The sequence below is a fragment of the Macrobrachium nipponense genome, chromosome 3, assembly GCF_015104395.2.
Source record: "Macrobrachium nipponense isolate FS-2020 chromosome 3, ASM1510439v2, whole genome shotgun sequence".
Taxonomy (NCBI): Eukaryota; Metazoa; Arthropoda; class Malacostraca; order Decapoda; family Palaemonidae; genus Macrobrachium; species Macrobrachium nipponense.
The window spans coordinates 148,431,579-148,447,691 of NC_087202.1; the positions used below are offsets into that span (position 1 = coordinate 148,431,579).

At 40.4% G+C, this 16,113-nt stretch overlaps 1 protein-coding gene across 1 annotated transcript in view; it reads right to left on the reverse strand.

Moving 5' to 3' along the window:
* The window catches only part of LOC135222086 (uncharacterized), a 303,969-nt gene extending 289,054 nt beyond the window's left edge, over positions 1 to 14,915 (reverse strand). Inside the window, exon 1 of the mRNA XM_064260258.1 lies at positions 14,812 to 14,915. The gene's annotated coding sequence lies outside the window, so the exon portion shown is untranslated. The remainder of the gene's footprint in view (positions 1 to 14,811) is intronic.
* Positions 14,916 to 16,113: the final 1,198 nt, after the last annotated feature.

Below are 16,113 nucleotides of genomic sequence, written 5' to 3' on the forward strand. Positions count from 1 at the left end.
CGTCCTCGTCGGGTGACGCTGACGCCACTTCGCCTTCTTAATAGAAGAGGGAGCGTCATCTGAGAAACGCTCTGGGCTCGAATCAATTTCGGGTTCTTTCAAATGACGTTTCAGAGGCCTCGATAAATCCGACTCCTTCCACCCTCGTTTAGGTTTAGGTGAGAGAGGGAGAGGATGAGAAACACTCACGAAGGACGCTTTTTCTAAAGCGCCCTTGAGCAGCCTGCCACGAAACAGAGCTTGCTGAAGGGACGTCTGACCGTTGGGGATTCCCCACGACCTCCTTAAGGCTTTCGACTTTCTTCTCCTCTGGGCATGGGAGCTTGGAAGAGGTCAGGCCTGGGAGCGTCGCAGGGACGATCAAACGCCCCCTCCACAACACTGGGAGAACTCACTTCACTGTAATGCTCACTTTCACTAGCCTTACCTTGTAAGTCCGCCATTTTGGACTTCATGTCTCGAATAGTAGCTTTCAGATCGGCGATTTCCGAGGCCGATTCCGAAAGTACACTTTGTGAATTAGACACATAGGGAGAATCTAAATCATTAGGATTAGAATAATTATCAGTAAAAGGCTCAATAGGCCTTGAACTCACACCTTTCAGACGTCTAACCCTATCCCTCTCTAACTTCTTCAAATAAGAAGAAAAGAAGTTAAAGTCTTCCACTCTTCTGCATTTAATCCCTCGCATTCATGACAAGTATTAGTAGCAGAACACTGAAACCCCCTACATTTACGACATACAGTGTGAGGATCAACCGAAGCTTTCGGTATCCTCACCCTGCAGCCTACATTCACACACATTCTCACACTCACATTTGAATCAGACATACAGAGAAAATCCAAAAAGCAATTCCAAAAACAGTCCACAGTAGCGAATGCCAAAAACACGATCCAGATAAGTCACCAAAAAGCCGATAAACGATGATCAAAGGATGAAAAGAATCTAAGTCAGGAGGTAATAGCAACAATGTTGATACCACCGGCGACAGAGAAAATATGATAGAAAACGGGGATGGTTCCTAGTCCGCCGCCCAGGGCAGGCCCGGTAGATCACCTGACCTACCTGTAGCGAGTGGCGCGAAATTTGAATTTCTGTCGGGGACGACGGAGTCTTAGCTATGTATATATCTGACAGGTAAGTTGATTGTATGAAAACAACAGTTAACCCTTAAAAGGTCAACTACTTCATATGACGTGTTGCAGAAGTCGTCCCACACGTTGTTTACGTCATGTGATATTCTTAAGTTTTTAATTTTGTGCGCCTTCATAGCTTATTGTATCGATATTGGTTCTGTACTACTTAGCGCCTTATTAGAGATCTTGCTGGCCGTTTGCACTGCTCGTCTTCCATTTGTATGAACTGCGCGGGGGAGGGGAGGTAAGGGTGGCCTAGGAGGTTGTCAGAAACGTCAAACCAGCTAATCCTGTGTGGCAAAGGATTGGTGGCGATAATTTTTTGCCGCACACCTTCGATTTTGAAGATAGTATATCAAGAATAAAGTTTTTTTTTATTCTATTTTCAATGATTCTATAATGGAACTGACTGTAGAGAGATCCAATCGTTAATTTCATGTTATGAAATGGGGTAATATATCAAGCGAACACTCAAGGGAACAAGAGTTTATGACATTACAGTATCAGAGATGAGAAATTTCTTTGCTTTGGTTATCTTATGGGTATTGTCAGGAAGGGTAATCTTCGATATTATTGGGTCACTGATCCTCCCATGAATACACTAATGACATATCAGAACTGCATACTGAGCGCAGGGGTTTTTCTTGTCACTAAGTTAGCTAGTATAGCTGAGAGAGAGATATATAAGTTAGCTAGTATAAGAGAGAGAGAGAGAGAGAGAGAGAGAGGGGAGCTAAGTGTCGGAGACTCAGACTCAGCAAATTCACCGAGTGTTTGGGTATGTTCAATGAAGTGCTGCTGCGCTTCTCTTTATAGCTTCCTATTGTAGAATTTGTAGGAAACGCACTGCAACCGATGCTGTAAACTTGGCTTACGTGATAAGGTTAAAATATCCTGTTATGATGTTCGTGATTTTCGGCAATACCAATATAACTTTAAAATGTTGATCAATTTTAAGTATTGTTTAATGAATATGACCGATATATAATGATCGACACGGTTGTAAGATAACGTCTTGGCCGAAAGTTAAATGGAACATTAAACAAACTTATATTACAAGTGAGACAACAATCTTCATTACAACGATATAAACTGCTGATTTTTTTTTTACTCCGTGTGTGTGTCTCTCTTTCTCCAACCATACCTAATAACTCCGCCCACCAAACGAACTCCAGAACTTATTGGTGGAACTCTTGTTAGCAGAGAAGGGGTTGTCCCCCCCCAACTCCCTCAGTAAACACTGTTACCATGTAATTTTTCGAAGTCTCGCAAGACGGTGTACCAGGGAAACCTGTGTCCAACTGTACATCAGAAATATTTGTAATATTTGAGGGTTAATTTGGTTGCAAAAAAAAGGATAATTGACATGAATTAAATAAACATTTTGAAGTTACAAAGTGAAGTTGAACCTAATAATGAGTAAAGTCAACAATTAAAGGAATAAACCTCACAAACAGTGTAAACGTCTGCTACTCGTAACCGAGTTTGTGGAGTGCTTAGGAACCAGGAACAGCAACGTCGTTCAAGTGCAATTTAGAGCGATTCAAGACCAAAATGTGTATAATTACAATCAAATAAGCACTGTGGAGTTTCAGTTGTGATGGCAGTAAGGATAAAACCACCGACTAGGGTAAACAACCAAGTGGACTGGCCAACTCATCGACTACTACGGTTTTGGCCACCCTCCGAAAAAGTACTCTAACATGTCCTGACACCGAAGATGGTCATCAGTCAGTAGAGTTGTTGGTGGTGATAGCAGGAGCTCAAGACCTCTACTCTCCTTTCGAAGTAAGTATTTTCTCCAAAGTTAGAAATTAAGGCCATATTTTAAGATTTCAGCAGAGGGTGATGAAAAGGGTGGCCAATGCAGTGCCCACAACCCCAAAACGCTTTCAAATTTTTTTAATAAAGATTAAAACACTTTAGAAGATTGACACCATCTTGATGTTTGTGGAGTCACTTGTATCAAAAAACTACCCATTTCCTGTGCTAAATCTGCACACCACTTGTACCCATAGATGCTGGGGCACTTTCACCACAACAATCGTACACCCGAAATTAATCCGTTCCGAGACGGCCTTCGTATCAAGAGTTTTTCGTATCTTGAAACACATTTAACATGTAAAATGGCTAATCCGTTCCAAGCCCTCCAAAAACACTCAGAAATAAATTATATTTCCAGGCCTAAAACACATGTTCTTGGGTTACGACGGAAGAAATATGACTCCAAAAAGGCAAAATACTGTACATACTTGAGTATTATTCAACTGCATATAATGTTCAACCCCATTTTTACTGCATATATTAGGACTTTGGCATATGTCCCTTAGCAATAAGCCTAGCCTATGTTAGCGGTTGCTACTGTAGCCTAGTCTATGATTCTGACATCTAAACCTAAGAGCTAAAAGCTTAGAATATGCCAATAAAATGTATAAATAATCAGTATGTACTCATTTCAAATAATTATTAATTAATCATTAACTATAATACACAAACAAAAAACAAACCTTTCAATCAATTGTTTACATTCAGATCTTACCCGTCTTACGAGTATGGAACGAGCGCCAAGCAATCATTTTTCCTAGCACACAGCAAGCCATAAATTGTCATTAGTATCTCTCTTCAACTAATGAAACCACCAAACAGTATAATAACCATTCATTTATATTCTTTATTCTATCTTTACCTAACGGAGATACAGAGTTACTGACAGCTATAATGAAACATACGTAATACGTATACGTAACATAATAATAAAACAGAAGAAGAATTCTAAAAAATGCGTATTTGTTGGCAGTCTGATTTATTTTATATTTTATGATATCTTATTCACATCTTTTTTATTAAATGTATTGCATGTACTCATTTCAAATAATTATTAAGTAACCATTAACTGTAACAAAAAAAAAAAAAAAAAAAAAAAAAAAAAAAAAAAGCTTCCAAACGTCTGTTTACATCCAGCACTTATGAGTATCGAACGATCGCCAAGCAATCACTTTTACACAGTAAGCCATAAATTTTCATTCGCTCTCTTCAACTACTGAAACTACCAAACAGTATAATAACCATTCATTTCTATTCTTTATTCTATCTTTACCTAATGTTTTTTTTTTATTAAATGTATTGCATGAATACTAAGTTTTTCAATTTACAGCAACCTTTTACCAATAGAATACTTAAAGCACAAGGGTAGATGCTGACCAATAGGAGCAGGACCTTATGGGGTGACTAGCATCAGGAACCAATGGGAGAGCGGGAGGATGGTGGCGAGTTTACTCAGTTGGCGGCGCGGGAGTTTTAAAATTGTTCTCGGTGGTCCGGGCGAATCTCGGGACATTATAGCAACAACCTTTCGTATCTTGAAAACTTTTCGTATGTAGAGCAGTAAAATTTTTTGTATTGGCTTTCGTAACTTGGATTTTTCGTAAGTTGAGCCTTTCGTATCTCGAGGTACTACTGTATATATACATATTACAGCAATTTTATCATTACTGCATTACTATGACAACTAGAATTCATGGAAACAGTTTGTAAATGCATCTGCGTATGTGTGATGCTCCACTACATTGGCAAAGACGAGTTTTTCCTCGCGTCGTCTGCTCGTAAGTATACATCCCAAATACGTATTTGTAATCTTTCGGGGTTAATTTGGTTGCAAAAAAGGGATAATAAACATTAATTAAATAACCTTTTGAAGTAAAGTTAAACTAAATAATGAATAAAGTCAACAATTAAGGAATTAAGGGAATAAAGCTTTGCACCTCATAATCAGTGTTGTCGCCTGCTGCTCGTAACTGTTTGCGGAGTGAGTACTTAGGAACCAGGAACAGCAACATAGTTCAAGTGCAATGTGGAGTGAATTATGACCAAAATGTGTATAATTACAATCAAATAAGCACTGTGGAGTTTCAGTTGTGATGGCAGTAAGAATAAAACCACCAATTACGAACAAGGTAAAAATTAATTCAGTTCAAACCATGACCATGGGAATAAAAAGTTTCATAATTACACTGATATAGGCAACAAAAATGATATTGTTATGATACAAAGTTTGTTCATACTTACCTGGCAGATATATATATAGCTGTAATTTCTGAAATCCGACAGAATTTTCAAAACTTCCGACACACGCAGTGGTCGGCCAGGTGGTTAGTACCCATTCCCGCCGCTGGGAGGCGGGTATCAGGAACCATTCCCATTTTCTATTCATAATTTTTATTTCCACTGTCCCCTGAGGGGAGGTGGGTGGGTACTTGATTATATATATCTGCCAGGTAAGTATGAACAAACTTTATTGTATCATAACAATATCATTTTGTTCATGAAACTTACCTGTCAGATATATATATAGCTGAATCCCACCGTTGGAGGTGGGAAGGGACAGAATAGAAGGATTTTGGGAAACAAATGCATGCAGATGATTTACATCTTGGTTCCACCTGTTAGCATAGCTGGCTTCGTGGTTACTGCCACGTAAGTCTGTTTGTGCTACTAGAGTTGCCAGCGAGGTAGAGACCTATATAGCTGGTGCACTCCAGATGATCTGTCAACAGGGGCGAGACCACGACGTGACTAGACCATATTGACCATACCATGAGGGCTAAGAAGTAAAATAAATATATATATAAATATATATATCACCACCTGACCAACCTAGCCAAAGTTAAGGTGTGTTAACTAAGGCCGACAACGGCGACTCAACAACTAAATTAAGAGCTCTTCCTAACCATTTTCTACAGGATAGGATGAGTGGTACTTCTTGCCCCCAAGATTGTGTCTGCAGACACGTATGGCCCTAGCGAGCAGCAGATCTCATATGCCATTTTCACATCTCGCAGGGATTGTGAAGTGAACACAGAGTTGCTTCGCTAAAACATGGTACTCAGGATGTTGCTGAGTGCCATGCTCTGTTGAAATGCTTCCGAGGCCGCGCCCTCACCTCGTGAGCATTCAGATAAAAAGATTTCAAATCTTTGTGCAAACACAATGAAGGAGCATTTTTGAAAGAACTCCTTAACACTAAAGCCAGGCTGTTCTTCGATATGGGCAAGTCTGGTCTTTTTCGGAACACTGCAGATTGCCCGAATGACTTCGACTTTCTTGAGTTTTATGTAGATTAAACTTGAGAGACCCGACATGGCCCAGGACTCTCTGGCTCCTGCCCACTAACTTGTGCCATCCTTGCTTCCAAGCTCCTGGCCCAAGAACAAAATGGGTTTCCATTCTTAGGCCACAACGGAAGGCTTAGAGAGCACAACGCCTTGTTCTCCAAAGCCAAAACTTGTGACGATGGCTTAAAATCTCACTAACCCTCTTTGTCGTATCTAGGGTGGTTAGAAGAAGGCCTTCCTGATCACATGCAAGAAGTTAACAGGTAGGAGAGGTTCGAATGCTTTGACATCAAGAACTTCAGACTACGTCTAAGTTCCATATTGAAAGCTTCGATCTGGACATCCACAGTCAGTCCGTCTGTACTAAAGTCAGGTGACCGACCACTTGACCAGTCAGACGAATCAAGGACAGCAAGGCTGTACCCTGAAGACCATAAGGCACTATTCTTCGCTGAAGGATGAGTGTCTGGACTGCCTGGGCGATTCAATCTAAGCAAACCTTGGGGGGTGTATCAACGCAACCCAACGTCGTCAGCGAATCCACTCCTGACTCGAGCTTCTGGTGCCAGGAGAAAGGAGCGAGGAGCAAAAAGGCGATTCAGTCCCGAAGGAAGAATGCCTGACAGTCCAACCTGGTCTCATGTTACACGATCATCGGGGGTGTATAAACGCAACCGACTTCGTCAACAAGAAACTTAGGGCTACTATATGTCGCCCCTGATCTCGCACGAGTGTCTGACTCCGAGAAAACAGGCGAGACAAAAAGTAGATGGTGAGCGAGTTTCTAGATTCCACAGAACTCAAAGATCGTGAAGGGCTTTGTTGTTTGACAGAAGCAAATCTCTGAGCCCAAAGGCCGTCAACAACATATTTGCGTATTCTTTAATAGTTGTGACTGCCAGCTTATCCCATTCTTCAGACGGTAAGGGAAGACTGTAATCTTATTCCTGTCAACATCTCGATAGTCTGAACAAAGTCAGACTCAGAGCGGAGAGGTTATAGGTACCTTTCGAGTTAGAGTAGACCGACTCTCTCGGAAAAGGTCCTTGGAAAGTGAACTAGGAAGAATGTGACCTCTATGAATCCAGGATCCTGAAGACCAACATGGGGCGATCAGCGTCATTGTCGCTCCCTGTGACGTCATAAATCCTCTTATTACATTTCCTAAGCAATTGAAAAAGGGGAAAAGAGACTAAACACCATCCCCGTTCAATATCATAGGATGGCTTTAAATGGTACCGATCCTGGATCAAGAATAAGGGAGCAGAGAAGAAGAAGCCTCTTCGTCCTCAACATATCGAAGAGATGAATGAAAAAGATGTCCCTAAAGTCTCCACAACTCTCAACATACTTCTAAAGAAAGATTCCACTCGGAAGTCAGTAGTTGCTGCCATCGATCGAGACGATTCGTACGGACTTTTGCAATCCTGCAACGAACCTCTAGAGGATCGTTACATTCTACGCCTGTTGTTATAATAGGGTCTTTCTCGAAAACTCGAATAGGGACCGAGAGAAGATACTTCTTAAGATATGAGAGAGCTGAGGAATATCAGAGTTGATCTGGACCACTGGTTCCAAAAACTCGTTTCGAGGACTGGAGGGACGACCGAATTGCTTCTACTTCTTTCAGATTAAGATCCAGGACATCTGACACTATCCAGATGTCCGGCACCTTCTTTCTATCACCTCCGGTGATACTTGACGCACTGAGAGATGTTCAGAATCATTCCTAGATCTTGAATAATATTTCAGTTTCCCGGTAGGAAAAAACTGTGGAGGTCTGAATTGCAGTCTATTCAGGGAAACAAACTTCTTCAGGAAGGAAATGGTCCCCAGCAAGCTCATCCATTCCCTCCCCGAGTATGCTTACTTCCCTAATAAGGCTGCGCTTTGCCTAAGCAGGAGAGCATATAAAAGTGCAATGTTGCGGTAGACTCGTAGTTCTATACCGTGCGGTAACGAGCACCGAAAGGATTAAGAGATATCTCTGTTGAACATAGTAAGGCAAAACGAATGCAATGTTTATTCATTCACGTAAGAAATCCCCTCAATCTTAGGCTAAAGTTCCTGATTGTAGGACAGAGATACAGTTAGTCAGTCAATCCAGCAGGAGAGACGTAACCGCTAGCACAGAGATACGGTTAGTCAGTCAATCCAGCAGGAGAGAGACGTAACCTACCGCGCATGACAGCGCACGAGCTGCTACTGGCTCGGTTGGACTGGAGGACAGACACAGCAGCAGCTTACGAACGTCGTCTCTTAACTTTATGTCTGGGTTGCCAGCTACCCTATTCTACGAAGAAATAGGTCCGTTATTTATTTTAGCAGAAAGAGAGACTCAAGCTAGTATATTTAAGCGAAACACAAAACGCTAAATAAATAGATGCGTTTGTGTCGTCAGAACACTACCATACAACGGTAAAAGATAAATCAGAAACTCCTGGAAGGCTGCAGGGAGTAACGATTAAATGTCCTTAAAATAATAGACAATAGACCTCTCGGTTGCCATCCGAAGAGGTAACTACAGCAAGCGTATATGACTTGAACCAACCAGTAGTAAAATAACGCAAGGCAAAATATGATACTATATTACAATAAAGTTTGTTCATACTTACCTGGCAGACATATATATAGCTGAATTCGGAAATACAGCTACATACATATCTGACAGGCAAGTTTCATGAACAAAACTTAGAGAATCGAAGCAGACAGCTCAAGCTTCTTATGTTACTGGACATAAGCTGTCATTGACGTAGTCTACAAGTCTATTTCTTGTACGAGTCTGCGAATGATGAATGAGAGCTCTTCCGAATCTTGTCAATAAGAGCTTATCCGCTTACGCAAAATAAAGTTAATGAGATTTTTGTCAATGAGAACTAACCCATTTACGGGACAAAGATATTTTGTCAATGAGGGGATACCCACTTACTTGACAAAACGATAGTATATTGTCAATGGGGGAAAATAACTGAATTGACAAAACGTAATCCAGGAAAGGATATTATTATTTTCCCAATTCCCGTATCAATCGAGGAAGGGGGCAAGAATCCTGAAAAGAGACTGGGCTTTCAGCAGGTAGGACCCCGATGTTCAACTTCGGCAGCGTAGTCCCGAACTTAGGAACTAACAAAATCTATCATCTGAAAAGCCCTTTCAGATGGACTAAAAAGCTTGCAACTTAAATTTATCGGCAGTATGGCAAAGGAAGTCCTGTCTTGCGCTTTCCTGAAGAGCGTCCTCTTGGTGAGTGCTTTGCAAGAATCCTACCGAAAGTAGTCGAGCGTCATGACGTGTAGGACGTCGAGCTTTTACATAACCCGTAAATGCCTTATCACAAAGTCTTGACTGCGGTAAAGCAAACGAGATCTTCCCTTGAGCTTTCCTTAACTCCATCCACATAAGCGAAAAGCAATATTAATTGACAGAGACCTCTTAAATTCACGAAACCCGATGTCTTGCTGGGTTTCGAAGAAGAAGTTGTATGTTCACTTTAAGCTTCCTCCGAAGCACTGCCTACTTCACATTCTTTGCAGGTGAGGTAGAAGGTATCATCGAAGGTAGAGGTAAAAATTCTTTAGGCCCAAATCTGAAACAAGAGCTTGAAGAGTTCAACAGAAACGTTCAGCCAGGCGACACACCTGGCGTCCACTGGCGCGGGCTTGGCGTGCACCCACGCGCGCCTGGCGTCCATCCGAGTGTCCCGTCCAAGTCGAGAGGGAACGCCTTCTTATTCTCACAGTAATAAAGCTCGGACGTCCGCTCTCAAAAGCGTCCTGCTACTATGACTTCTATTACGTATTTCTCGGTGGAAAGACAGAAAAGTGTTCAGGCGACGTTTGCCTTCTTCCTTCTCACTGAAACGCATAAGGCCGGCCACACACGTGCAGTTTTAACTGACAGTTATAACTGTTCAGTTATAACTGACAGTTAAAACTGCACGTGTGTGGGTATCTCAGTTGCTCATTTCGTCAGTTCAACAAAACTGTACAGTTAAACTGAGACAAATGCAATGTTCCATATTTTTAACTGAAAGGAGTAACTGAACTGAGCGTGTGTGGGGGGATTCGTAACTGTGCAGTTCTCAATTTCTCATTTCTACAGGTGGTAGTGGTGAGTGCAGTTTGTTGAGATAGCACGTAAACAAAGCGAAAGCAACTTTTGGTACAGTTCCAGTCATGTGCAAATAATTGAGAAAATCAATTGGTTCTTCACTTAATTCCTTTAATAATTTAATATCAGAACATTGATTTCGCCTCAGTAACCACTTTTTGCACCACTGTTTACGCTTTTTAGTTTTATTTTTTCTATTTGTTTGTAGCATTACAAAGAATACATTGAGAGCACAAGATCGTACTTCTCGGAATCCATGGTAAAAACTGAGGGATTGAACTGTGTGTGTGTGTGCATTTCATTTTTAACTGACGTCAGTTTAAACTGTGTCAGTTATAACTGCACAGTCATAACTGTCAGTTAAAACTGCACGTGTATGGCCGGCTTAACGAGAGAGAGAGAGAGAGAGAGGACGTGAAGCGTCCTCTTCTATAAAGCTTCTATTGAGAGGGCGCGAGTCCTTCCGAAAGCTCCAACACCCCTGCACGGGGAGGACACTTCGGAGGACGAGAAGCAATCCTTCAGGATTCGTGCACGCGCACGCACTTTGGCAGTCTGGGGATTTCATCAGAAACTGCCGAAGGCACGCCAGATCGGTGGGGTTCCTTGTAACCCTCCTTAGGCTTTCAACATGCTCCCTCCCCAGGTCCTGGGAGTCAAGCAGAGGTCCCGGCCTAGAGGCGAAACGAGGCCGATCTGACGCACCCTCCACTACACAAGGGGAATCACTGCACTTCACTTTTGCTCTCTAAAGCAAGCACTTTCGATTCTAAGTTACAAATCGAAAGAGTATCAGAGAAAGGGCAATTCCTCTACAGACACTGTTTTAGGGCCCGAAGGCAACACTACACGGTTAGGAGTAACAATTATAGAAGTAGCACTCTTCACAGCAATGAAGGAGAGCGAGCACCTCTCGCAGACATATTCATAGCCCGTAGGCCATACTACAGGGTTAGGCAAAATAAAGTCTACAGGAAGGTTAGCAGGTTCACTACCCTGACTTTTGTTACTGATTAACTGCGTACATACGAATCATACGTCTTCCTTACGGAATTAGACATGTTTACTGATTAATTGCGTACATACGAATCATACGTCTTACTTACAGAATAGACAAAGTCTCACACTCCTTACATGACAAATCTCAACAAAGAAGCTAGACCCATACCTCTCGTGCATACCAAGTGCGGATCTACCGAAGCTTTCGGTAGCCACACCCTATCTTTGCAGACAACCCCCTCTGAAACTAGCCTAACTAGATTCAGATATATTATGCAAAAATGAATCAAATTCAAATCAATTTAAGATAGCGTATGCCTAGCCACAAATCCAAATAAATAAATCAAAAGACAGTTAGGATACTTAGCGGCAATGAAGTTTCCAAAATCCTAAGACGGAGGTACTGAAAACAGGTGTTTTCAGCACCGGCGACAGAAAAATTATGAATAGAAAATGGGAATGGTTCCTGATACCCACCTCCCATCGGCGGGAATGGGTACTAACCACCTTGCCGACCACTGCGTGTGTCGGAAGTTTTTAAAATTCTGTCGGATTTCAGAAAATACAGGTAATATCTGACAGGTAAGTTTCATGAACAAACAACATTTTGTTCCCTATATTAGTGAAAGTATGAAACTTGTTATTCCCGGGGTCATGGTTTGAACTTAATTCATTTTTACCTTGTAATTGGTGGTTTTATCCTTACTGCCATCACAACTGAAACTCCACAGTGCTTATTTGATTGTAATTATAACACATTTTGGTCTTAATTCACTCCACATTGCACTTGAACCACGTTGCTGTTCCTGGTTCCTAAGCGCTCACTCCACAAACACAGTTACGAGCAGCAGACGACGGCACTGTTTATGATGTGCAAAGCTTTATTCCCTTAATTGTTTACTTTACTCATTATTTAGTTTAACTCTACTTAGTTATTTCAAAATGTTTATTACATTCATGTCTATTATCCCATTTTTGCAACCAAATTACCCCCCCAAAAATTACAGATATTTCTAAAGTAGACACAATCCAATGTTTCTAACCTTGCCGTATATCTGGCTGCCGAAAACCATCGCGGAGCAGACAAAAAATAGTGGATTATTATTTTTTTTTTTTTTTGCTACACTTTTCATTGATTAAAGTGTATATTAGCATTTTGATTTTTTTTAATAACTGTATGCCAGAAATAAATGAAACCTTCAATGTTTGCATGCTAAGAATGGCAAAATCATCGTTGCCACATTAGTGGAGCTTCACACATACGCCGATGCATTATCATAAACTGTTACCATGAATTCTAGTTGTCATAGTAATGCTATGATAAAATTGCTTTAATATTTATGTATAGCCTATATACTATCAATATACATATAGGCTAATTTCACCAATTTCCACATTTTGTGTAAGTCTTATACCCAGTTTGGAGGGTGAATACATACCAATAGGCAACAGAGAGAAAGGAAGGTGAAGGAAGGAGGGAAGACAGGGGTGACGGTGGAGGTGGGAGGAGAGGGTAGGTGGAGCTTTTTACGTGTGTTCGTATCCACTTCTGGATGATGGAGTTTTTGTCTCTTGGTACAATACAAGGACAAGTGTCGTTATTCTTAATGATTAATGATTCACGATACCCTTATAAATTACGGCATGGGTGTAATACACCATAGCAGAATTTTTCTCAATCAAAACATACGGTCCTCAATGCTAACTTTCTTCTTTTACCAACTTTCGGTCATTGCAAATTCAGCCCCATTAATTTCTTATGTTGCGAAAACAGACAGAGGCCCAGGATGCGAAAGCGATTGCGTCAACTACAGCGGTATTCCGGCAGTAAAACATATTCATATATCCAAAAAGTAAATAAGATATATATCCGCATTACGATTATAACAATTACATGAATAGCTGATGATAATCTCCATGAATAACTGGTAAACTGTTCTGCAAGAAAGTTGAGTATAGCAATTCATTTACAATAGGTACGAAAGTCAAGATGTCGTGACGTCATAATACAGGACTTAAAAGAAAAATAATTACTTAAATCTGAGTCAGAATAGAGTTACTTTTTCAATAAATATTTTCAAATTAATCATCATAAATATGTAAAATATTGATGTTTTAATATTTAAATAATAATCTAGTGCACGCTTTGTCGTCGTCTTCTACCAAAAGTGTAATTTCCTTAAAAACGTCGTGGCCAGGGACCGTGTTCCAATTGTGATGAAAGTGCCTCAGCGTCTGTGGGTAAAAGTGGTGTGCGGACTTATCACAGGATATGGGAAGTTTGTTGACACATGCGACTCTGCAAACATCACGATGGCGTCAATCTTCCGAGTTATTTAAGCGAAAGTAAAAATTTCAAAAGCGTTTTGGGGGAATTTGCACTGCGTTGGCCACCCTTTTCACTACCTTCTGTTTAAAGCTTTATATTTGGCCTTAATTTCTAACTGGAGAAAATACCTACTTCGAAAGGAGAGTAGAGGTCTTTAGCTGCGTCTCTCACCAACAACAAGTCCCAACTGATGAACTTCTCTGTGTCAGGACGCATTATACCTAAGTACTTTTTCGGTGGGTGGCCATCCGTGACCGTCGGTGTGTTGGGGCAGTCCATGCGGTTGTTTACCCTATAGGCAACAAAATGTAGTTACTTTGTGCTGATTACAACTGCAATCTAGAGTAAGATCAATAAACGTTACTTAGTATATACGCAAACATTGTTCAAATGAGTGCTGGGAAGGCTGGGATAGATGTTGGATTGTCTGTGGTTAGAACGGCCAGCCACGCGATTGCCGCCATATTGGATTTCAAAACAGCCTTGAAAACATATTTTATGAAGAGCTCACATGTTTATTTTAGTTCGTATGGGGCTTTCATATATCACATTATGATGACGAAACTTCAATCTTTTGAATGGTATGCTTAAAGTTTTAATTGTATTCTTGATTCACCTCTCGATGACGATGGATCGTCTGCGGTTGTTTACCCTAAGTTATTTTTAGGGAATGTGGTTGCGCTATCCAGCGGTGTTTTACTCTATTGCTTAGATTAACCGAAATAAATTCCCAAGGTAAAAGTAGGCACGGGAGTCATTAATAAGAAATACCAATTAAGTAATGCCAACAATGACAGCATGAGGTGCACTGACGGCTCGACCCCTACAAGGTGGACTCCCGTCGAGTGGGAACCGAGCACAGGCCACCTGCAAAACGCCAAAAGGCTACGATATCTGTATAGGGTACATAAGAGACATTCTACCAGTTTGATTAGGCTGGAGTAGAAAATAGGCCACTGTCAAAGGGGGGTGGGGGGGCTATCATGAAAAGAAAAATCTTGGAAGGGAGTGTCGGTGGTCTCCGGGGATTCCCCACCGTCGAAAAACTTCCTACCGCTTCAAAATGGGGTTTTTATACCAAATTCAAGACACATCAAATGTTTTTGCTTTGATTTAATACTCACACGGAACTTTAATGGACCCCTTGAGAACTTGCTGAAGTCCAACAAGCTGAAATCGCCTTGTACTTGGAATTTCCAACGGAGTGGACGTACCTTCACAGCGAAAGTTACAATAGCAATGCTCTGGGGTGGCTTGGCTAAGTTGGCTTGTCTCTGTCTGGTTGAAGAGATTTGAACAACGGCAGTTGTCGTATCATCAGATCTTTATATTTTATGATGCCAAAAGCTACCCAGTAAATTATACCTATATGTCGAAGAAACGCCAATAAAAATTATTTTACGTACCGTTATACATATTCACTCGATTTACTTCGTATTTGCCTAAATACGAACATTTATAAAACAACCAAGTATAGTTCCTTTTGTGATAGTAGACCGTTCAGAGTACAACGGATACCGAAAAATCTGGTAGCCCTTCAGGACTAATTCAAAATGGTTAACACATCTAATATTTACACACCTTTTACTAACCCGATTTTTCAAATGTTTCTCTTCAATTGAGACACTTCTTGGACCACAGATCCAGGCTGCCAGATTTCCACACCGAGGCCCATATTTGGTCTCAGACGGTTGCCATTTATGCAATATATTCGACTTAATCGAACTCGGAGGAATGCACAAATTGCTTATCGTGATCTTGTAAATGCTCCACAAACTTGGCGGGATGAATTCCCAATCAGTAGCTTTTTTTTTTTTTAAACTGATAAATAAGGATAGACACTGACCCTTTCCGTATTTAGCTCATATTGTTTAACCATTTAGTTAGATTTTTATTATAGTTTTTTTTTCTCTTTTTTTTTTACGAGAGGGTAAAAGAAGCAAAACTTCTTAATAACAGTCGGTACTCCTTTAATCTGATGATGAAAAACTGGAATGAAACTTATCTAATTAAACGATGGGTGTTTTAAAACAAGTTTATATATATATATATATATATATATATATATATATATATATATATATATATATATATACTATATATATATAAGGCACTTAATCACATCATCGTAATGAAATATAACGATAAATTTATAATGATGTTCAATCCGGCATCATTGCCATAAATATAATGACTAGACATATAACTTGGGCTAACTAACACTGTTGGTTATATATGCTCGCAAGTGAACTTAGAAAAATAATTATCACTGTATCGTATCATTGCAATTACATAATTACAATAACTTTCATAAAGAATTAAAGCTGCAAATGTAATAGTAAGCACCATTCTTTAAAGCTGCAAATGTAATAGTAAGCACCAGTGTTATAACTATGTCTTATTTTTTAGAGTAAAGTAAGCTGGCA